Raw genomic sequence first — 24,048 nt, 5'->3', positions numbered from 1 at the left:
TTAATCAGTAGGTATGACATACACCTATAGTTATTGAAATCTTGCCACTCCTCGAACATGGATCTATTGCACAAACATCTCTGTTATTACTCACCATCCCACGTCACATAATGCAACACTACATTTTGACTCAAGTGAAGACTGCTTAAATGGCTTTCCAGGTAAAATTTAGAAATTCTAATTACAAAATAAAATGTATATCAAATGCAACACAGCGCAAGATATCGTGAGATGTTTGCAGAAAACATGTCTTTAATATGATTATATTTATACAAGCTGATTTTTTTGTTTTGGGCATTAAACAAAAAAAAAACAAGCTTTAAATCAGGCAGTGTGGTAAAAACACCAGATGCTATGTATAAAAAAAGGAATCTTAAATAGTCATTGTTTCCCCAAATAAAAAGTCCATGATAATGGATGATTAAAGGCAGGCGTGTCCAAGTTCCTGGAGGGCCGTTGTCCTGCAGATTTTAGCTCCAGCTTGCCTCAACACACGATGCAATGATGTTTCTAGAAAGCCTAGTAAAGCTGCGGTCACACTGCTCTTCTCTCCCCATAAACATTTATTCATACACACGTGAATGCGTCAGATCGGAAACGTAAGGTCGTACGACAAGTTTCGCTGCATCACGAAGTTCAAGCTTGGTGAACCCTGCGAAATTGCATCATATGATTGAGTGAGACCAATCGAGGATCAAAACATGACCTCTCTGGACAGAAATTTAAAACATCGACCGATCACTCGCTTTTTTAAATGTATAATCATCTTGTTTAATCCCGCCCTTTTCGTAGCGCCGTACGACAGAATTTCGCAAGCTCAAATTTTATTGTGCCTGCGGCATAAGAGCTTGATTTGCTAGCCCTGGTGTGTCTGATTGGGCTTAAAACTAAACTTTGCAGCACACTTGCCCTCCAGGACAGAGTTTGGGCACCCTTGATTTAAGGTCTCTATTTGGGAAATGGCTAAATCAACTAAAAAAATAACTACATGACATATACTATTTCAATCAAAACGATTATTTAAATCGTAATATAGAGTATATTAAATGATGACCATCATCACGTTGACCAACAGCTTTTGTTCCCTATTAGTGTGAACTGCAGTGTTTCGCATTAATAGCATATATCATGGAACTCTGTGTAAAGCCACGGCCACACTAGACTTTCCATTCCATTGACTTTTATTCATTCACATGCAAATTTGCCTGACCTGAGATCCAGGCCGTGCAAAGATATTTTTTTCTATTTCGTTGCAGACAAAAGTCTATGTTTGGTGAACTCTGACCTGCGAAATCGCATCATGTTAATATGTGAGACTGAGCAAATCCAACCTCTCAGTACAGAAATGTAAAACAAGGCTCACTGCTCATTTCAGCAGCGTCGCAATATCCAGACTCTCCTTTTCGAAACACTAGCTCTGGGAATCTTTAGTGATGTGATTCAAAAACTATTCTTAAAGGTGCTCTACAAAGAAAATCTGGGTATACCTAGTCATTGTCATCATTAAAGTTAAAAATATGGAAAAGGCCAAGCCTGGTTTATACTCGACGCGTCCGCTTGTTTGCTTGAGTGTGAACGGCGAATGTGACATCATCGCAGAGTTTGTGGAGGTCCGCTTTGGGTGCGTGCGACATGATTTCGGTTAGTGGTGCGCATGGTTTTTTTTGAGGCGAGCAAACAGTGTTCGCGGTGCCACGTTTGATTTGAGTTCAATATGAAACACTCTGAAGAGATTTTGTCAGAAACCGTGCGACTGTACAGACATCTTTATGATCCGTGATCATAGAGATAACCTAATGATCAATAATTCTTGACTGGATATTGCAACAGCCGTGGGAAAGGAGAAAGTTTTTGTTAAAAGGTTTGGAAAAACCTGAAGGATTTGAAGTTTGTTATAATGTAATAATTTATAAAAAATAATAAAAACAATTTAAAAATATTGAATGATATTATCCGTCTGATTTCTTTTGACCGCCCCCTGTCATTTTTATAGAATATCATAACGGCGAAAGCGGCAAGTTTAAAAGCCTCGTCCATTTTGTGAGGTGCGTGCGCAGTCAGTGGAGGTGCACGATGTGGCGCCATGCAAAAGTATAAATCCAGCTTCAAAAACGATTGTTACCTCGGTGAATAACTGGCCTATCAGAACACAAAACAGACTGTTACGTGACTCATTAAGCAAGCCCTCAAGATTTGCATGCACTTTAAGCCTGATTTATACTTCTGCATCAAGTGACCGGCATAACCCACGGCTCATGCAAAGCACGTGGCTGTGCATTTATACTTCTGCGCGCTGTCTCTGTTGCTCTGAATTAATACTTCCGAAACACTAGTGGGCAGTGAGGTGTTAATGTGTCACTGTTTCAAGTTTCTTCTCTGCTGTTTTGCTTTTCCTGAACACTTCCTGGATGTACAAGTGGCTCAAACTTGCTCATTTTGAGGCAGGAACCGGCGGACGTGCAACAACTTTAACTATGAGGTAAACACAAAACAAAACTTTCCATCAGGAGCTCCTTCACGGGACTCCACACTTGTAAACAATCGCTCCATTGGGCTTGCGTCCAGCTCGCGCCTTTCGCGTGGCTCTCAGTCCCGCCCAGACTCGTCAGCGCTACCAAGCCAACCAATCACAGAGCTTGTGCTACGCGTCGTTGTGACGTGTAGTTACAATTTTTGAGAAGTGCACGTCAGCGACGGCCACGGCGATTGACGCAGAAGTATAAATCAGCCTTTAGGTCACATTCTTAGTCATCTGGACCTGAGGAGCTGCACCAGCCATAATAGACTGATGTTGCTCTGGGATCATTACTATAGACGCCCCAGGCTGTGTTTGATAAGCCACAAAGCTTCCTACTGAGAAAACAATAACTATTTGTCTTAGTTTAAATTAAACTAACTATGTATGCAAGACTCTTATTTTGAAAACGGAAGACAGTTTTACTATTGTTTTCTATTGACCAACAACAGGCCCATCTGTTCACATGCTGATCAGTCACAAAATACGGCATATACGGATTGTAAATTTATTCAGTTCCATCCTGAAGAGGCACAATATATGTTTAATTGCCTCTTTCTGTAATTTGTTAACAAAATAAATCAACAAATGCGTATATTTAGGAGACATCCATGCATCTTTGCACCTAAAAAACATTAAAAGCAGCACTAAGGAATTGCTTAAAAGTCAAGCCAACTTGCTGAAGAGTAGAGCAATGCAAGTAAAGCATTGGAAAAACACAAAGGGATTGGTTACTATTAAACACGGTGACACTAATGAATATTAATGAAGTTGCACAATAGAGCACGCTGATTGGTTTTAACCAAGCCTTACTCATGCATTAATGCATCACACTTTAAGACGTAATAAGACTCACTCTGGCACAGACGCCCAGTCTGCACGCTGGAATACAACGCTATTATGTCATGACCGTGACGCAGCTTCAAAAATTCGTTTCAAACAGGAAGTACGATTTTTCTTGAAATAACGCAAAAAATGTGTTTTGGTGTTTCGTGACCCTTTAAATCTTTTGCAATGATATTTAACTTGTGAATTTCTTTGTTGTTTTTGACTAATTTATGTATGGCATGGCCATTAAAAATACAATCTTCCTTAACCAGATGGTTTAAGTTACTTATAAAGAGAGTGTTACTTCAGTCATGTTGTTGTAATGTTTTAAGTTGACTAGTTACACAAATAAAAAATAAAAAAATCGAAATCGAAATCGTGAACCGTGAATCGATCAAACTTTATAAAAAACCTAGATTTTTTTATTTTTGTGAAATCGCCCAGCCCTATGGACAACGAAGAACCTTTAAGGAAGAACCTTGCAAATTTGCAAAAACTAGCGCAAGTGTCATTTCAAATGACAGAGAAACGAAAGGTTGTTTTTTTAACAGGTGGTTTGTCAAGCCCACTCACAGGTGAGTGGCACACTCAGAATTGCATAATGTTTTGAGGCTTTCTTCTGGTGTGGGGGGAGAAGAAGAGGTCCTAGTTTTGTTCACAGGGATTCAGGTAATTTCGAAAGAGGCGAGTTTGTATTGTAGTTATCGTTTCAATGATATTAATGAATCAGCAGTCCTTGTGGGAATGGGAGGATCATTCCATTAGCAAGGAACATTGAATGAAAGGCTTTGGAAATCGATTTATAGCTTTTCTGTGATGGTACCACAAAGTGGTGTTCTCTCACTGATTGAAGGCTACTGGAGAAGATGTAGACTTTCAGGAGCAGGTGGTGGTAAGAGGGTACAGTGCCAGTGGCTGTTCTGTAAGCAAGCATCAATGACTTTAACTTGATACAAGCCCCAACAGGTAACTAACGCAGAGAGATAAAGAGAGGTTTTACATGGGCTCCCTTGGGCTCTTTGTAGACCAGACAAGCTGCAGTGTTTAGGATCATCTGTAGAGGTTTAATGGTGCAAGATGTCCAGCTAGTAGAGCACTGCCCAGCCTTGAAATGACAAGAGCTTGGACTAAAATTTGTGAAGCATGAGCTGTTAAGAAGGGTCTTATTTTCCTGATGTAGAAAAATGTTCTCATCCAAACCTGTATGATCGAGCTGTGTTAGCAATATGTTCCTTGAAAGAGAGCGGATCATGCAGGATTACCCAAAGATTCCTTACTGAATTACATAGGCTAATCGTAGGTGATCCCAGTTGGACTGAGAAATTGTGTTTAAAGTGTGGAGTTGCAGGGAAGGCAAGAAGTTCAGTGTTTGCCAGATTAAGCGTAGGTGATGGTCTTCAATCCAAGAGGAGATATTTTCTAGGTAATGCAAGACCCTTGCAGCTACAGTTGGGTCATCTGGATGAAACAAACGATAGAGCATAACAATAGTCAGAGAAACCATGTGATCTGATGATGGTTTCCACTGATGTGGTTTAAATAGAAAATAGAAGAAGACAAAGAACAAGATTTCTTAGTTACCCAGTGACCAGCTGATGAGCTTTGGATACCTCTCCTCTACGGGTAATCCTAAATGATCTGCCGGTGAGGTAAGACTCCAACCAGCAGAGTGGGGTTCCAGTTATGCTCACTGAGGGAAGGGTGGATAGTAGATTGTGATGATTCAACATACCAAAAGCAGCAGATAGGTCCAGTAAAAGAAGAACAGATTATTTAGAACCTGCTTTGGTAATCCGCTGGGCGTCAGTGACAGTAGTGCAGATTCAGTGGAATGTCCACATTTAAAACCTGACTGGTTTGCATCAAGCAATTTGTTGCGTTAAAATGTGAACATTTGGTTTTAGACAACCTTTTCCAGTGTGTTGGCAATAAAAGGAGGGAGAGAGACTGGTCTGTAACTTTCAACCATTGAGATGTTTACTGATGTTTTTTTTTAGCATCGGCATTACTTAGCCTGCTTAAAAGTGGTTTGAAATGTACCAACATGGAGTGAAGTGTTGAAAATGTATGGTGAGGCTGGCACTATGACCAGAGAAATCTCCAGAAGGATGTAGGAGGAGATTGGGTCCAGAGGGCAAGTTGTGAGATGGGCAGATTGGCAAAGTTTGGATTGTTTTTGTGAAAAAGATGGCCAAACCATCAGCTGACTAGGAAGTGGTGGAGGAGTACAGATCAGAGTATTAGATGTACTGAATAGTTTGCGGTGTCTGAAATACTGTTGAATTTGTTTTGGTATTATAGGATTTTGGCTGAATGAAATTGGAAGGCAAATTATGCAAGCTGGGCTTGATATCTTTTAGGGCCTATTTACACTATGCTATCCGTACCGTGCCCAGGCCCATTTCCCGGATCGTTTGAGAAGTGCGAGCGCGCTGAATCGCGTGGTCAGCCCTGGCCCGGTTGGAAGAGGTGTGCCTGAGCGCGGTTCACTTGTGTGTGAGTGCAAAATACGCCAAAGCCCGAAACTGAAAGCAAGACGTGACTATTAAAGGACTGTTTCATGGGGATTATAAATTATTATTACTGTTCAGTGAACCTAAAATGCCGTAGTTCATTAAAGACGCAAACCCCTCATTGCACGACAGCTGCGCGCCTTCAGCAAACCTCCTAATTCCTGCAGCACGAGGACTTAATGATTGTTTATAAGCGTCAAAAGTGGCTGATCTTTTCGGCGAAATATCTGACTGCGTGTCACTGCATCCCTAAGGACTAAAGCGATATAACTACAGAAATCTCCACTGTGCTGAGCGAGAGCGCTTACTGAACAGTGCAGCATCGATGACGCAAGCGTGCCCAGGCCCGATTGTAATGTGAGTGCGGGCCGTCGGGGGGACAAGCGTGCTTTGGCCCGCATCGAGGCAACTGTACATAGTGTGAGTACACCCTTAATGTATGCGGACATTTGTTTTGCGCCATGCTTTCTTAGTTGCCCTGAGATCTGTCCAATTGGACAGCCATTAAATGCACCCAAATGACCAGGAGGGCAGTAAACGACCAGAATGTGAAACTTAGCTGGAGAAGTGATAGAGACTGCATGGTATTCAAATGAGGTATTATTGGTGAAGTAAGCATAATTGGAGCATTTACAATCATTAGAAATTAGAAAACCAGTCCTTCATTGCCACCCAATCGGGCGTGGAGTGTGGGTGATTGCAAAGTTTTTAGAGAGAACAGAGTGACTGAGTCCTGTGAACGAATCCAGTCCAGAATCAGTCAAGGCTAGTATGTGAAGAACAGATTGTGATGCAAATGCTGGAATAAAGTCTGATTTGTTGATAGCTGACTGACAATTTCACAACCAACCGAAACAGATGGTGTATAAGACGAAATGTGGATCGGGTGTAAAAGTTTTGCCTTCAGACTTAAGTTTTGGCGATAGAGGACAAAATTTTAAATCACCAGGTCAAAACACTTCAAATCCTCTAAATTTTAAGAATGAGGTCAGAAGGGTAACATAGCTTAATGGTTCAGGTCAGGTCAGTACTGTACAGATTGGTACAGCTCACCTCAATCAACCTCGTGTATTGATTGTCATCAGTACTCTATTGGCAAGTGTGGTGTACAATAGAAAGTTGCTATTTATGTCTTTCTCAAGAAAAAGAAAATATTAATCCATATGGGTTGTTCCCAAATCGCATGAGAAGCACTTTAACAAAACTGATGCTTTATATACAAAAAAACTAAGCATGGGATGGTTCACAGAAAAAAACTAATTTTAGATTCTCTTGTCCTAACACCCAGTATATTGACAAGGACTCTATACTGCTCAGTGAGCGCCATCTTTTGAATGAGACATTTAACCAAAGTCCTGTCTCTCTGTGGTTGTTAATACATTCCAAGATGAAAGAATAGAGGTTTAATCCTAGCCGAATTTGCCCACTTGCCTCCGTCCATCGTGGCCTCCTAACCATCTCCATATCATAACTGGCTTCATCACTCTGTCTCCTCTTCACCAATCAGCTGGTATGCGCCCTGGCGCAATATGGCTGCAGACACGTCATCCTAGTGGATGCTGCACAATGGTGGTGGATGGGATTCCCCCAAAAACATATCAGACGCTTTGAGTGTCCAGAAAAGTGCTATTTATTTTTGATGATTAAACAGGAAAAGGTGTTTGGAGAGGTCTCTAATTGGAATGTGTGTATATTCCATGGATCTGTCTTATGTCTGTGACTTGTCAAAGTCACTCAGCAGAGGAACATTACGGCCAGTAGACGCCATGTGCACGTCACACCTTATTTGCCCATGCAAGCCGCGCATCACTTGAAATCAACTTGCGCATGCAAAAGACATGATATGTGAACGGCCCACTGATCTATAATATTTTACATTTCTACATTTTATAGAAGCAGTTTGTATAACTGAACAAACACAAAGAATGTCTGTAATTACAAAAACAACAAGCAATCTCAATAAATAAACAGTCTCCGAAATATTAACAATTACATAAAAATAAACCCAAAACCAGCATAGGCCTTATTTGTGTTCAATAGTATTACTTATGCAGTCAGCACAAACCTCTCATCTGTATCTTTATTCTTCACGAGCACACTGTGACTCTAGTAATCAAACCCATATCAAACACACCTGAACCAATTAATTGGGACCTGAACACCACGTGATAATTGCAGGCAGGTGTGTTTGATATGGGTTGCAACTGAAATCTGCAGGAAGGTGGCTCTCCAGAAACAGGTTGGCCACTCTTGTAATAGACCAATAGGTAATGATAATAAATCAAAAATTGCAGTTTATTTAGGTATTAGATTGCTAAAAAAATCATTTTCTCATTTTTTCCACTCTTCACTCTCACGTTTGACCATTTCTAAATGAATGAGAAGCACTTCAATAATCATGTGCAAGTCATTATCATGAAATTAAGTTCCTTATTTTAAATATAGACGCGTGACAAGCTCACGCAAATAGAGACAGCAAAACTGCTTTCCACATGCTTTAAGACACCCCCATATAGAAGAATTTAGCAAACAACAGATTCTGTTCTTGCTTTTTGGCATGCTATAAGAAGATGACAAGGTTTGTTTGAGTTTAGGTGTGGCTCATATTTATTATTACGGTGTCTCGGCTGTGTATTTAAAAATTGTATTTCCTGTGTTGTCATTCTCCTGGGTTGTTGCATGCATAGGTGACGATTTTCTGTAAACCAACAGCGTCTAGCGACAGCCTTTTGGTACCATTCTGTTGTTCTAGATAACCTTTGCATAGGGTGCCAAAAAAGTAGCAAGGTTTGCTTTTTTGGTAACTTTTGAAAGTGGAAATGGACATAAATGCACACTGAACCGTACTCTACCTTTAGAAGTGATGGAAAGTGGACAAGCTCAAAATTTTCCACACCCAATTAACACTCATAATTATTGCCATCCATGTTGACAATGAAAATACATCTTGATACTAGGTGCAAACAGCCATAGACAATCTAGAACAGGGGTGTCAAACTCAAATTCACAGAGGCCCAAAATAAAAAAAAAGAACATTGTCGAGGGCCAGACAAATTTTTATTATTAATTTATGTTTTTATTATCTTTAAGATACAGTAAACTACTGTATTAACCATCCTAATATATCACAATTGAATTTTTGCTTAAATACTGAAATCAGAACAGGTTTAAGAAAATAATAAAAACAAAAACTGAAAAAAATATCAGGCTTCTGTATCTTTAACTTTATTCATTTTAATTGTAACCTAAATCTTTTCATCACAGACCATCAAGGCCAACACCTAAAAAGAATATCTCTTTCAACTTTGAACAGACCATGCCGTCAGTAAATAAAATAATATTTATAAATTTTAGTTTTTTTCACTGTTCATTTACTCTGATGATGCACATGGGTCCAAGCCAGATACTTGGCATCGCTTTTTACATGCTAGTGCATCAATTTCTGGAGTCAGGCTCTGCGCAGAGGAAATCCTCAGGACTGAATGAAGGTGTTCATTGGTGAGACGACTCCTATGTGGTGTTTTGTTCATCTTCATTAACGAAAACCGTTGCTCGCACAGATGTGCTCCCGAACATAGAAAGCATTTGCGCAGCTTGAGCACTGAGTTCGGGCAGCGTGTCAGGGAGGTAAGGTGGAAATTGCGCAGCACCGACAGTCATATTTTGACTCGAGCGTGTCATGACACTGAAGCTCAATAAGCTCCATTTGGAGATTGATTGGTGCGTTATTCACATCAAACGTAAAGGGGTTGCTAAAAAGTTCAAATCTACATTTTTGGGCTTCAAAGTCAACACATCGTCGGGCAAACTCAGCGCCAAGTAGAATGAGTTTTTAAGCGAACTGTGCAAAAGGCATCACGGCGGTAGCGGTCTGCTCTTTTAGGACTTGGCAGCACAAAAAATGAGCCAGGTTTCCCTGCTGCATCTGACTCTGCCACAAGCGCAACTTGGTTCTAAAAGCCCTCATGGCGTTGTACATGTCTGTGATGACGTGCGCGCGCTAGGCTTGGGCGGTGTCCAAATTTTGAGACCGTCAAACCGCCTCCATATTTTACCCCGGTATCCGGTATTACCGGCGTAATAAAAAAAATTATGACGTAAGGCTCAGACAGCGTCACCAAACTGTTGGCTTGAGCCTAAACCATTCAGAAACTGAATACCTTCTATGCGACCTTAGAGAGAGAGAGAGAGAGAGAGAGAGAGAGAGAGAGAGAGAGAGAGAGAGAGAGAGAGAGAGAGAGAGAGAGAGAGAGAGAGAGAGAGAGACACAGACAGAGAGACAGACAGACTTTCTCTGTCTTACACAAACACACACACATCTCTCCCGCGATTTATTCAGAAATTTACTCCCACACCGTAAGAAATCTGGCCGGCTCCCGCGGGAATGCAGAGAGCTGTAATCGGGCCATAAAAATTATACCCGATAGGTCCCGAGTCCGACACGTACATTTTGATTGACAGCTTTATAAAGCCCGAGCCCTTACAGCTCTAATGCATTTTTTCAAGAATGAGTCATTTATATGTTTTAACAGCATTTATTCGTAACAAACGTAGACTATATCCCACTTGAAAGTTGGAACAAAGAAATAAAATAAGTCCTCTGTAACATCGTAACATCTCAGCACTCTATAGGTCTACATGCACTCAGCCTTTAAATTGGCCAACACACCAATGAAAAGAAATCTTGCTTAACAAATCAAATAAACTCTAAATGATGACGGGTATTTTGGCAGTAACTAAATTGAAGCTGAATATTAAAAGAATAATGCCACCATTAGCCTGTATACTCTGTCTACATTATGATTATATGGTTTAATTAATATTTATTTATAATTTAAAACCCTTTACTCACCAAGATTAGGCTACGTGTGTTTGTGGAGGAACATTATTAAATCCACTGGCTTTAGCGCAGTCTTGCGCTCATGTGCGTCCAGCAGCACTGAACACCGTTTCACTGCTACTGCTACAGGCCGAGATGCAGAGTTCTGATCTGGCTGATTTTGCAAGTTATAGGTAGGATTGTTTATTCATCTTATACCAGTCAGGAACATGCATTTAATTTTCCATGACCGTAGTTTCAGGGTAGCGAGTGGCCTCGACATTTTACCTGTCAGCTTGCGGTTTAGGGCTCTACCGTAATACGCAGTGTATGAGCGACCGCTAAATACCTGCGGCTGGAATAACCGCTCTTTCTGACTGGCTTGACCGCCGTCAAAATTCTCTTTTTTTACTACTTCGTCATAATTTGCTTCACCTTTGCAGGGATGGATTTTAATGCAGGGATTTGGATTTTTTCGGGTCTCGCCGGGTTCGGGCAAAGATCTTCAGCTCTAATGCAGACCTCTCGTTCATATTAACCACGTCTCCCTTCTGTTCAGTCTAAACTGCCAAACTGCAGGACACTTTGAAGCGCGACTTGTCACGTCACGTCTCCCCCTCCCTCTCTCCCTCTCACCCTCTCCCCCTCTCTCCCTCTCTCCCTCTCCCCCTCCCTCTTCCTCTATCTCTCTCCTCCACACTGTCCCGTGATGACAACCACACACACGTTTTTTAGGCATTGATTAAAGGATATTTAATACTTTATGACGGTATAACGGTATTGAAACTGACACCGTTGCTATTTTTAGATCCCGCGGTATACCATAATACCGTAATATCGCCCAAGCCTAGCGCGCGCCCCTGAAGCTTCAGATTGAGCGCGTCGTTCATAATGTCACATAGAAATGCAAGCTCACATTGAAACTTTTCATCCCTTAATCCCTTTGCTTATCATGAAAAGACAAATTTCCTCACGCAGCTCAAAACATCTCTTCGCACATTGGGAACTCCTGCCCCCGGCACCGGCTGCTCTCCTTTGGCCGTGCGTAGATGTCGTCACAGCGTTTTGACGCTCAAATTAAAAATGTTTTAAATCGGTAGTCAAAAGCCACCCTAGCGCTCTGTCGCTGACGTCGCACATACACAATGAATGGCTGCGCTGACGCCACCCAGCGCTTGACGAGTTCAATGTGTAGGCACCTTTAGCGGTACGTCGCTGTACAACGGGCCGGCGGGCCAGATGTAGGACATATTTGAAATCATCTCATGGGCCAAATATAATTGTAGTGCGGGCCAAAATTGGCCCGAGGGCCTGAGTTTAACATGTCTGATCTAGAACATTGGTCTTTTATATAACATTTCGTTTACAAAAAAAATAGAAAAAGCCATTTTAGTACTGTACCGCAAAAGTATTTCAAGTGCCAGGATATTATGAACATAAATATGGTTACAAGAAGAGGTGTGAGCATACACTGGTCTCATGGTTCAGTTCATTCAATTGAGTACAATTTGATATCTCGGTGCATCACGTTGCATTGACAATGCATTCCATATACCATTAGATTTCAGTTCACAGCACAAGAATTCTTGTATTAAAATGTATAAATATATTTATAACATATACTTTTTGTAGTACAATTTTGTACTTAATACAAACAGTCAGAACTGTACCTTTAAAATCTCAAGGACATGCACAGAACAGTATGAGCATTTACAGCAAATAAACAAATGTAAATATGCGGCTCACTTTCTGAGCTTTGTCTAGCGAATTCTTACACCCTTATTATTGGTCATGCTCAACAGAAAGGGGTGCAATTGGCTCTAACGCCCTGGGATTATTCACTAATAAGGGACGCTGATAAACAGCAGCGGCAATCAAAGCTGATCCGTGATAGACGCGGAGGAGAAAACTCCCCCAGCAGACACGCGCTCGTGTTTGTATCCAGAAGTATCGCTGTAACACCTGAGAAGAGAGGAAAAGTTACCTCAGAAAAATTATGTCAGTACGTAATAACCGGTTATGATCAACTGCTGAACTGATACCGAATTGTCCACGTCTGCATTGCGGTGCACCACAGAAACAATTCATTTTGACACCCATAGTTACATGGCCTTCATGATGAAATGAAAATATACAATGTTGTTGAATATTGAAATAAGAATATAACAATTCCCCAGACAATGTATTAGGTATTTTTCTTCTTTTTGCTGTTGGCTTATTCTTTGCTCGTCTTTACTCCCACCATTAGTATTTATTTATCTCTTTGCAGATTTATGCACTACCTGAAAAAATCTTGTCGTCGATCCCAGTTGTAAGTGCGACAAATAATTTGGAAGTGTCAGAAGGTAGATTTTTTAGATGAATCATTTGTTGAACTGCATATCACATCACAAATACTGCAGAGGACCTATTAGAACCTGCATGAACCCAAGATTCTCAAAGAAATCAGTCAAGTTTGGTAAAGGAAAAAATCGTAGTTTGGGGTTATATTCAGTACGAAAGTGTGTGAGAGATCTGCAGAGAGGATGGCAACATCAACAGCCTGATGCATCAAGACATTTGTGCTGCCCATTACATTACAAACCACAGGAGAGGATGGCAGGATAGCACTCCTTTTCATATTTCAGCCTTCACATCAAAGTTTCTGAATGCAAAGAAGATCAAGGTGTTACTGGATTGGCTAGCCCAGTCACCAGAAATGACCATTATTGAGGATGTCTGGGGTAAGATGAAGGAGAAGGCATTGAAGATGAATCCAAAGAATCTTGATGAACTCTGGGAGTCCTGCAAGAACGCTTTCTTTGCAATTCCAGATGACTTTATTAATAGGTTATTTGAGTTATTGCAGAGATCGGGGTGTCAAAATTAATTGTTTCTTCGGTGCACCGCGATGCAGACGCGGACAATTCGGTATCGGTTCAGTAATAATCAGAACCGGTTATTATGTACTGACGTCATTCACCTCATATGCACTCTGTTGCGAGGGAGGTGAGTGCGGGTACTTATAATACTCTGGGCGCTAACTGTGCACAATTTCACTGCGTGTGTGATTTCTGTACAGTCTTTCATTGAAAATTACAGCAGAAGCCCCTATTTCTCTGCGATTGAGAGAATGAAAGTACTCCATTTCTGTTTCTCTCTCTCTCACTGTGGCCTATTTCACCTGCTGGCGAGACTTTTCCTCTCGGCTGCTGGCGTGACTTTTGCAGCTGTACCTGTGCATTGTCACGGGACCCGACCAGATTTCAAGCGGCGCGAGAATAAATTTTCAAGTAAAGCGCGGGAGCGGTCGGTAACTCTGGTGTAATTTTAACAGGAGTGGGCGGGCTCACAATATCGCTCCCAAAGGAGCGATCAAGCAAGCGCGCGTGGCGTGTGTGTGTGCATTTGTTTGGTGCTGTCTATGTTTGTGTATGTGTGTGAATGAGAGACAGTGTGGTGCTGTGTGTCTTTATACAGACAGCTTATTATAGCCACTAGGGGTGTCACGATTTTGATTTTTAATCGAAATCGAACGAAAATTATTCTCAATTTCGATTATCAAAATCAAAAAATAGAATCGTCGATGCTGCCACGCCCCCATGTCACGTCAGCTTGTCTTGCCAAGCGGGAAAAAAACAGGCTTGTTGAAGTGCTTGTTAAACTGCAGAAGCAGGAGACCCGTCGACAGAACTTAAACCCTCTCCTCTTTCAATGAAGTCGCCGGTGTGTAAGCATTTTGGATTTCCAGTGAGTTATGTTGACAACGTTCGTGTTGTCGACAAAAAAAACACAGTTTTGCAAGCTCTGCTATGTACGTATTTTGTACGGTTTGTCCGATAGACAACACCGGCATTGCGATCCTCCGCCCGCCCCCGTTGCAAATCCGCTCGCGAAAAGTACACACTCAGGCCCTGTTTACACTGTCTTTGTTTTTAAATGGCATTTTAGAACGACAACGATTTGACATCCACAGTGGCGTGTGGCATTTCTGAGCAGCCCTCCTTCCTCACTACCTCTGTAAATGCACATCACGTGACCACACAGACACAGACGCACATACAGCAATATGAGCTTGAGACAGCAGGTTCAAGCAGTCAGAGGACTGCTTCAATCTTTCACTCACTTGTACTTAGTCAATTTAGCGAACACCTCAGATACTGTTGGCTGGTTCCTGTTGGTTGTGCCTCTTTTTTACCGACGCCATTATAACAACACAGATCACTGCCTATTCACAAGTCCCGCAGAAAAAGTGATTGACAGGTGGTAATTATGTGTGTATCTTGCCTTTATTCATTTACTGTATGATTTGTTTATGGGTAAAACAGACCATGCAGGTCAGGTAGTTTAAACGGTAGGATACAAATAATTAATTGGTCATTAATTCATTAATTATTCATAATCGAAAATCGAATCGAATCGTGCCTTCAGAATCGAAAATGTAATCGAATCGAGGATTTGGAAGATCGTGACACCCTTAATAGCCACCCACCAAAATACACCAAATAAGCGCTGTGTATGGAAAGCATCGTCAATGCACTGTGATGCACCGAGATATCGAATTGAACCGAATTGATGGCATGATAATCGTAACCGAACCGTGAGACCAGTATAGGTTCACACCTCTATCAGAGATGTATTAATGAAGTCCTCAAAGCTCATGGAAGTCACACACAATATTCATTATTTTTACACTGCACCATGACTTTATTTTTACACCGCTTGTTAAGTGGTGACGTGTTTGTGACGCATGTATACTGTGTCCGGGTCCAAGCTGCCATTCATTTGAGTGGAGAAATCATTCGTTTATGATCACGTTTTATTCCTATCACACATTAAAGTTAATTTTATATAAAGTCATAGTGTACACAACAATCTCTGGGCTTGCTGCATAACAAATACCAAAAATTTAACAATTTATAAAAAAATAATCACTTTCTGGCCATCGGATATTAGGCATGGACATATATACTGCGATTGTGATTTTCGAAAGCATTAAATCACTTTGTAAACGTTTATTATTACCATTTCATGAATCTCCCCTTTCAGTTAAATAAAGTGCTTGGACCCGGAAGCCGCTCCGCGTGACGTCACACTTAACAAGCGGATACTGTACATTATTTCCGTCAACAAAATCTACTACTATCACGCAGAACCGCATAGTAGCTATGTGTAAGAAAAAACAATATAAATGTACTATTGTCTTTATGCAAGTAGAATCACTTATAAATGACACAGAGTTGTCGTAAAAGTGGCACCAATTTTTCACAACTTTTTGCAAAGTTAAAGATCTTTCAAAGCCTGTTTACACCCCTGCTGCCCTGCCCACAATAGACAGATGTTTATACTTGGTGTAAACAACCACTGCATAAGACAAGCTAAAAGATCCTGAAGCAGTCCCTTTCATATACCCTGTTCAAAAGTCAAATGCAAATTGAGCTTTTAAGGATGCATTGTCTTTATTCAAATTTGTAGTTGTGGTGAATAGACCAGACGGAACACTGAATTTAAGGTCAATGGCCTGTCTGGTTTTGCTCCAATTCTAATCAAGCACACCTGAAAATGGTAATCAAAGTGTTGAGGATCAGCTGAAGATTAGAGGCAGCTGTGTTTGATTAGTGTTTGAACTGCATGCTGCAGGAATAAGGGAAGTATGCAAACACTTTTAGCTATGCATCTACTTTTTGTTAATATTTAGATTCTGAAATGTGCCAAACAACAGGTACACACTGATCTTTTGTAAGTCATACTAATAGCACCACAATGGACATTAGAACTAACAGTCATTTTCTTTTTTGGGTTAATTACTCTAAGGATAGAAAAACATGCTGATTAAAATTATATTGTTGGATGTTCAATAGTAATACATACTGAAGCTGTGTGATTCATTGAATTTCTAATTCGATTTCTAAATCGCTTTACAGCATGATTTTCTCACAGTATGCTATTTGAACCAATCATAATGCAGCACGCCCAAACAGAGTGCATCGGTGAGTATTAGGCCGTACTCACACTAGGTACAGTTGCCTCGAACCGGGCCAAAGCACGCTTGTCCCCATCCCGACGGCCCGCACTCACACCACAAATGGGCCTCGACACGCTTACGTTATCGCTGCTGCGCTGTTCAGTGAGAAGCGCTCTCTCACTTTTAATTATAATTTTAATTATAATTTTACATCACTTTTCTTCATTGATGGATCACTGATCGCACTGGCATTCCTGACAAAAAGCTTGTGTTTGTGTGTACAGAAATGTACTATTCACCCTCCCTGTTAAATTTGATCTAATCATGTCCTGAAACACACCTCCTCTCCTGCTTTCACTTCTCATACTGATAGAGAGAGCGATTTGTTTGTGAATGAATCTCCGTTATGAACGACTCTTTCACTAGCTGACAATAATGCAAGTTTCAGGCATCGCAGCATCTCGTTGTCATATTTATTTTGCATTGTTTGCTGATTTTATTCAACAAAACTAGCATAAGCCGAGTGTTTAGTGCGAGTTGGAGCTGCTTTGCCGTATGGTGAATGCAGTAAGTGACTGTTATCATCAATAACGTTACCTGACTAGCACAAAAGTTCAGAACATACAAAAACGTAAAGACTTAATCTTACCTATGAAATGTTCTGCTTTTAAGCTTTGTTTTCTTTGTTTGCTCATTACTACACTCGTAGACAGCGCTAAAGTCCCGCATCTTCACGTAATAACACTGTCTTGACTAGTGTGGTTGAATGACGTTTGTCCTGGGAGCACTGTACCAATGTGGCGGCGCTATTGACGCAAGCTCAGGGTCCCTATGCGATATCTAGTGTATATATCTATGTCACAAATTGAGGAGCGGGGAAAGGAGGTGGGGTGGAGCGACAACGCGGGGAATCCTTCACAAACTGAGGAGCGATCACAAACCGAAAGTGGCCAGAAGTCATTCATTTTTTAACGAGAACCGGCGGCGCTAAACAGCGGAAACAATTGGCTATGACGCGGTTCGGCGGCAAGCAATCAGAATGAAGTAGTCCACCGCTTGAGAGGTGTTCAGAGAACACAGACCTGTGAACTTTGGTTCCGACCACTGTTGTTCCCCAGAGTTTGATTATTGCGGTTCCTGGATTTTCAATTATTGAAAATCGTGGCGACGTGGGGGGCCCGCTACGCCACTGATTGCATCGCTTCCTTCAACATTTTCAACATGTTTTGCGTTCGCTCCATTGTCATTGCTTGGTGATCATCAAACGTTTTCTCAGAGGATGACAACCTAACAAAACATTGCAGCAGTTCCAATACAAGTTTTATTTATGGAGAGAACTAAAAAGCACTGGTGTTCAGGTGTCTTGTGTTTGTTTGAGAGTAGAGTTGGGCGATGTCGACCAAGTTGGCATCGTATGATGTCTAATGTGAAGCACAGCGATGGGCGATGGTATCGTCGTCATAAGTGGCGGTGAAACTTAATTTATAAATAATGAATTAATTCATAACAAATTAAATATTTGTAGCCTTATTATTTGTAACCCTTTCAACTACCTGACCCGCATGGTCTTTGTTTTACTCATAACCAAATCATAAATAAATAAACTAGTTACACATAAATTACCACTTGTCAATCACTTTTCCTCGGGACTGAATAGGCAAAGTGATCTGTGTTGATATAACTGGTTATTAAAAAAGGTGCACAACCAACAGGAACCAACCAACAGTATCTGAGGTTTTCACTAAAATTACTAAGTACAAGCGTGAAAGCGAAAGATTAAAGCAGTGTACTGACGCTGTGACACGTTACCTGATGGACTCAAAAGACAGAAGAGTCGTTAGACAGAGACCAGATTAATAATTAAATATCACCTTTAACAACTAGAGACGCAATCCAGTGGTACATCCTTACTAAACTGTCCAACGTGCACTGCTCCCTGGGGTTTCATGCTCAAAGCACCCGCTGACTGCCTGGAGCTCAGATATGCTGCAGTGCATGACTGTGTGGTCACGTGATGTGCGTTTTCAGCGGTATAGTGTGGAGGGAGATCTTTTCAGAAATGCTAGATGAAACACCAGTGTGGACATTTTTTTGATCCTTTTCCTTCTAAAACGCCAATTTAGAATGTAATAGTGTAAATGGGGTCTAAATATGTATTTTTCGCGAGCGGGTTGCTGCTGCGACAGGGGTGGAGGATTGCGATGACGGCTCAGCATCGGGATGTCTATCGGCTATCAGTGGACGATGGCATCATCTATCGTCCCAACCCTAATCTCTACACTACAATACATGGCTGCTAGGGATGTAACGGTATCAGAATTTCACAGTACGGTAATACCTCGGTATGAATGTCACGGTACAGTATTTATTGAATCATTTACAGGAAAAAACAAAACTTATGAAAATACTCCAAAAAAGTGCCAAAAGTGTCAATGACATACAAATTAGCCATCTATCTGTAAGCTTTGAAACAGGAACTTCAATTTTAATAACAAAAAAATATTAAACCATGTAAAAAAAATAAAGTTTCAATTTAGTATTGTTGAAAACTCATCACATTCAACATTTAATCACTCACTCACTTAGATAGAGATGGGTTTAAAGGAAAATCATCATATAAATATAATCTGGTAAAAGCTGGTATCTCTGGGCATTTACAATGTCCCCTGCAACAGAAAAAAACCCCTCTTATTTGGGACTGAGGTTGCAGGGACAAGAGAGATATGACTTGGCCCAGGTTGACAGCAGTGGGTAACGTTGTGCATTGTCTTTCCCTCACTTGAGAGGACAAGCCATGAGTAAGATAGAGGTCTCATGTCTGCATCAATCTGAACAGTGTGCTGACAACACCGCTATTCAGTACGCGCGCGACAACACAGCTGATAAGAACTCGCGCGACAACACCGCTGATAAGAACTCGCGCGACAACACCGCTGATAAGAACTCGCGCGACAACACCGCTGATAAGAACTCGCGCGACAACACCGCTGATAAGAACTCGCGCGACAACACAGCTGATAAGAACTCGCGCGACAACACCGCTGATAAGAACTCGCGCGACAACACCGCTGATAAGAACTCGCGCGACAACACCGCTGATAAGAACTCGCGCGACAACACCGCTGATAAGAACTCGCGCGACAACACCGCTGATAAGAACTCGCGCGACAACACCGCTATTCAGTACGCGCGCAACAACACAGCTGATAAGAACTTGCGCGACAACACCGCTATTCAGTACGCGCGCGGCGACAACCGAGTTTTCCAGCTCTTTTTTATCCCCGCTTCTAGCAGCACACTCCATTTCCGCATTACTGGATCTGTAGCGACAACAGACCGCAAGGGATGATGGTCAAGCATGGGCTGATGGGAATTGTAGTTTTCGCTACCTCCCGTTCACTTCATTCGCCTGAGCAAATTTTCTCAGAAGACCGAGTCTTTACCGAGTCATGTTTTACCGAGTCATGCGACTTCGGTAATATCGAAAAAAATTAATATTGCGGTATGACGGTATTTACAATACCGTTACATCCCTAATGGCTGCACAATGTTCTGCCTTGACCAAAAAGCTGCATGTGAACACACCAAATGGACAAACACTAAACACTCCGCCTGCATGGGAGAATTAGTCTTTCTGCATGGCAGGAGGCAGTAGTCTATTTTCTCATTCCCAACGGAAAACCAGAACGTTCGACGCATGTGTGCAAAGCATAAAGAAAGCAGTATTCAGTAACATAATGACAGTAATTGTCACTCACCACAGAGGGATTTGCTCTTGCAAGTATATCTGATACAAAAAAATGTCACTTCGACCAGCTGGTTTGTTCATAAGCTTACATAAATGCGATCCGCTGATGAATCACGGTTTTAAAATGGGCTCTAGTGTCTCTGTATGCTTGGCTACACACAGTAAACAGCGGTGAGATTGGTGAACCGATGACCTTCACGCCCAATCACAGTCATTTCTGTTGAGTACGTGAACACAATGGCAAATCAGCGCCGTTTAAGAACGGGCACCACAGCGCTCAAATGTTCACTGGAAACGGATGTTTTTTTAAATTTCAGTTTCAATTGGTATCGAATTCCAGTATCGCGACTACCCTCTTTTGTATTGGCGACAAGGTTGTCAAAACAATTCCCATTCAAATGAATGCTTTACAAAAATAACAAAAAGCAAACACAGACCATTTCTTGGACTATGTCTATACTAATCCAGGTAAATTTGAACAACATGTTTTCATCTAAAAAGGCCTCATATCCACAATATAATTTTCAGTTATTTCCAAAAAAAGGTCCTCCACACTTAAACAGCTAAAAACGCTCTCGTTCATGTTCTGTGCATGCGCAGAAGCTTTTACTAGCATTAAATCCGCTTGCCATTTATTTACTTTCAGTCACTCTGAAAATGTCTGGTCTGTAACGCAACTGACATCTGCTGCTGCCGCTGAAAAAAAGCTACAACTTAAGCCTGGTTTATACTTCCGCATCGAGTGATCGGCATAACCCATGGCGCATACCTTGCACGTTGTCGTGCATTTATTCTTCTGCGCACTGTTTGTGTTGCTCTGCAACAACACTTCCAAATCGCTAGCTGGCAGTCGAATTTCTTTGCTTTTTATTTGTTTCTAAAAGAAACCTTAATGTACAAGTAGCTAAAACTCGCTCATTCTGAGGCAGGAGCCAGGGGACGTGCAACAACTTTAATCATAAGGTAAACACAAAACAACAGAACAACAGTTTCCATCTGGAGCTCCTTCACGGGATTCGACACTTGTAAACACTCGCTCCAATGGGTTTGTGCGGCTCTCGCCCACCCTCACAATCACCAGCATTACAAAGCTGACCAATCCTAGAGCTTGTGCTACGTGTTGATGTGACATGTTGTTACATTTTTGGAAAGGTATGCGTCAGCGTCGACGAGGGGTATGCGACCGTGCATAAGCATGCATTTGACGCAGAAGTATAAATCAGAATTAAATGTTCCATGACCTTTAAAGAAAAGCAATATGGAGCATGTACAAACTGACATTAATCTTTAAAAAATATGTCAAAAAATGACTTTATAACAAACAAGAAACAAAATTCCATGTTTTGATAAATTGTTTTACATGACTAAAATGAATCATCCACTTCGAAAGCCATCGTTTTCACAGTCCACACTGCAACACGAAAATATTTAACCACTTTGGATAGCGTTTTCAAAAAGATATGTTTTATTTTCAAAAAACGCTGTCTCAGTGTGGACGGAAGGCAAAAACGGAGAGGAAAATATGTTTTAAAAGAAATAGTGTCATAGTGTGGACATGGCCTTAATATTCGTTTTTAAGCAATCTTGCGTTCATGTATTCATGCAATGTCATTAATCGCCAAAGTTCAATACAAACGCAAGTACAAAGGTCGCGTGGAAGAACCCAGATGTGTCCTTGATAACGTAGACACATAGCATCAAATGAGCACAATACTCGCTTTAAAGGCTGATTTATACCACTGTGTTGAGTGATCGGCATGACCCACGGCGCCTGCCTTGCACGTAGTCGTGCATTTACACTTCTGAGCACTGTTTGTGTTGCTCTGCAATAACACTTCCAAAACACTAGTTGGCAGTAGGTTTTTATGTTCCTCTGTGTCGTGTTTCTTCGGAGGTACTTATTTAATCATAACAATAGTTTCCATCTAAAGCTACTTCACAGACTCGACACTTGTTATTGTTATTGCGACGTGTAGTTACATTTTTTGAAAGGTGTGCGTCAGCCACGGCTAGGGCTATGCTGCCCCAGAGCATACGTGTGCAATTGATGCATAACTAGAAATCAACCTTTAGTCTGAGACGTCATTTCAGCTAGAGGAGGGCAGCGCAGTACAAAATGGCAGCAGCACATCTATAATGAACATTATTTACAATTTACATTATTTACAACTCATTTATTTTAGAACTTTCACACATGCGCGAACATGACACGGTTAAAGTAGATCTTTACATAAATATATTTTAAAAGGCGTAAACCTATGGAAAGACCTTTAATTGCTGAAATTCATATTAAAATAAGCTTTATTTGCACTGTGCAAAGTAACCTCATGCTGTAAGGCATTTGAAGATATACATTAAATGGAAAAACGTTCATTCATATTACGAACGTTGTAACGTTAAATTTTTTTCCGTTAAAAAGTGTAAAGGTCATCAAATGGAGGATCGCAGAATATAATTTTATCGTTTTGTGTTTTTCGATGTCTTCAGAGTTCGTTCTTCCAAGTTAAATGAACAAGATCGATTTTCAGGTTATCGCGAGAGTTCTTTGAGTTCTTGGAAATAAACAGATCAAGATGGCGCCAGGCCTTTCTTATATGACCCTATACATGCCTATAGCGTGAACACGTAATTTGAGTCATGCAAATGCTTTTACGAAATCGCAGTTTCACCATTTACAAGTAAATGGTAATGGTTTTCAAAAACGTTTACAATCCCCCAAAACATTTATCGTGTAAATGAGCACCCAAAACACACAAAATGTTATTAGTAAAAATTGTGTCATTTTTAATCACCACAAACATAGAAGATAAAATATATGTGTGCTAAAACACATAATAAAGACATTTGAAGAGCATTTACAAAATGCATTTAGTAAAATATAAATCACAACTGGGCCCAAATTACAACAGTTTGTCTAAAAAAACTGTAATACATTTCCCTTATGACTTATCTGTAATTAGATCAATGTTTTACGCCTATATTCATATCTAAATTCACAAAACACACACAAATGAACACAGGCATGTCTTTCTAGTAGCTATATCGCGCCGCGCCGCCAAACTGCGATACTTCACGAGGTTTGACGTAACCAAGCGCATACAAAAATACACAGATCCGCTCTTCACACGCTATATTAATCTTGCTTAGCAAACAAAGCGTTAAAACCGATCGAGTGGTGTCTAATAGTCGAAGTGATACGACGAAACTCGCGGTTTGAAGCAGTAAACGTCAATAATTCACAATTACATTCAATAACATTCAAATGGCGATGCAACACAATACAATAGAGGAACCGTCAGCCAGCGAAAATGGGAGATAAATAATCATCCAACACTTATCGGGTGGAGATTACCTCAAAATCACTCTTGATAATAGGGTCTCAAACACAACAGACGTTTTTCAGCCGCACTTTGGGTGTCTACTTGAGAAAAACTAATACGCAAAAAGCCTGGCTAAAATGTAGTTCAGCATTTGCCACAGACGGAGTCCTTCTGGCGAACCTGCTTGAAGTAAATGTCACACTGCTGTAACACCACGCTCCCTCCTGCAAGTAAATAGATAATATTTAAACAATGTGTCTTACCTTTTACCGAGTCCCTTCTGAGAGCATTGAAATGAGAGCCGACGAGCTCCCTGCCATGAAACAAAAATGGCTCTCAGAGCTTCAGAGGGCGAGAGTTT

General features: G+C 41.0%; 1 protein-coding gene across 2 annotated transcripts in view; it reads right to left on the bottom strand.

Annotated features, from left to right (window-relative positions):
• The window catches only part of ccdc71 (coiled-coil domain containing 71), a 29,918-nt gene extending 5,870 nt beyond the window's left edge, over positions 1 to 24,048 (bottom strand). The window contains exon 1 of one of the 2 annotated variants that reach the window (NM_001044710.1): positions 23,951 to 24,048. The gene's annotated coding sequence lies outside the window, so the exon portion shown is untranslated. Of the gene's footprint in view, positions 1 to 23,719 lie in introns of both variants that reach the window. The other variant, XM_073936576.1, reaches the window with a different exon arrangement.

Source organism: Danio rerio, chromosome 22 (genome assembly GCF_049306965.1).
Source record: "Danio rerio strain Tuebingen ecotype United States chromosome 22, GRCz12tu, whole genome shotgun sequence".
Classification (NCBI taxonomy): Eukaryota; Metazoa; Chordata; class Actinopteri; order Cypriniformes; family Danionidae; genus Danio; species Danio rerio.
This window is presented reverse-complemented; position numbering and strand designations above follow the sequence as displayed.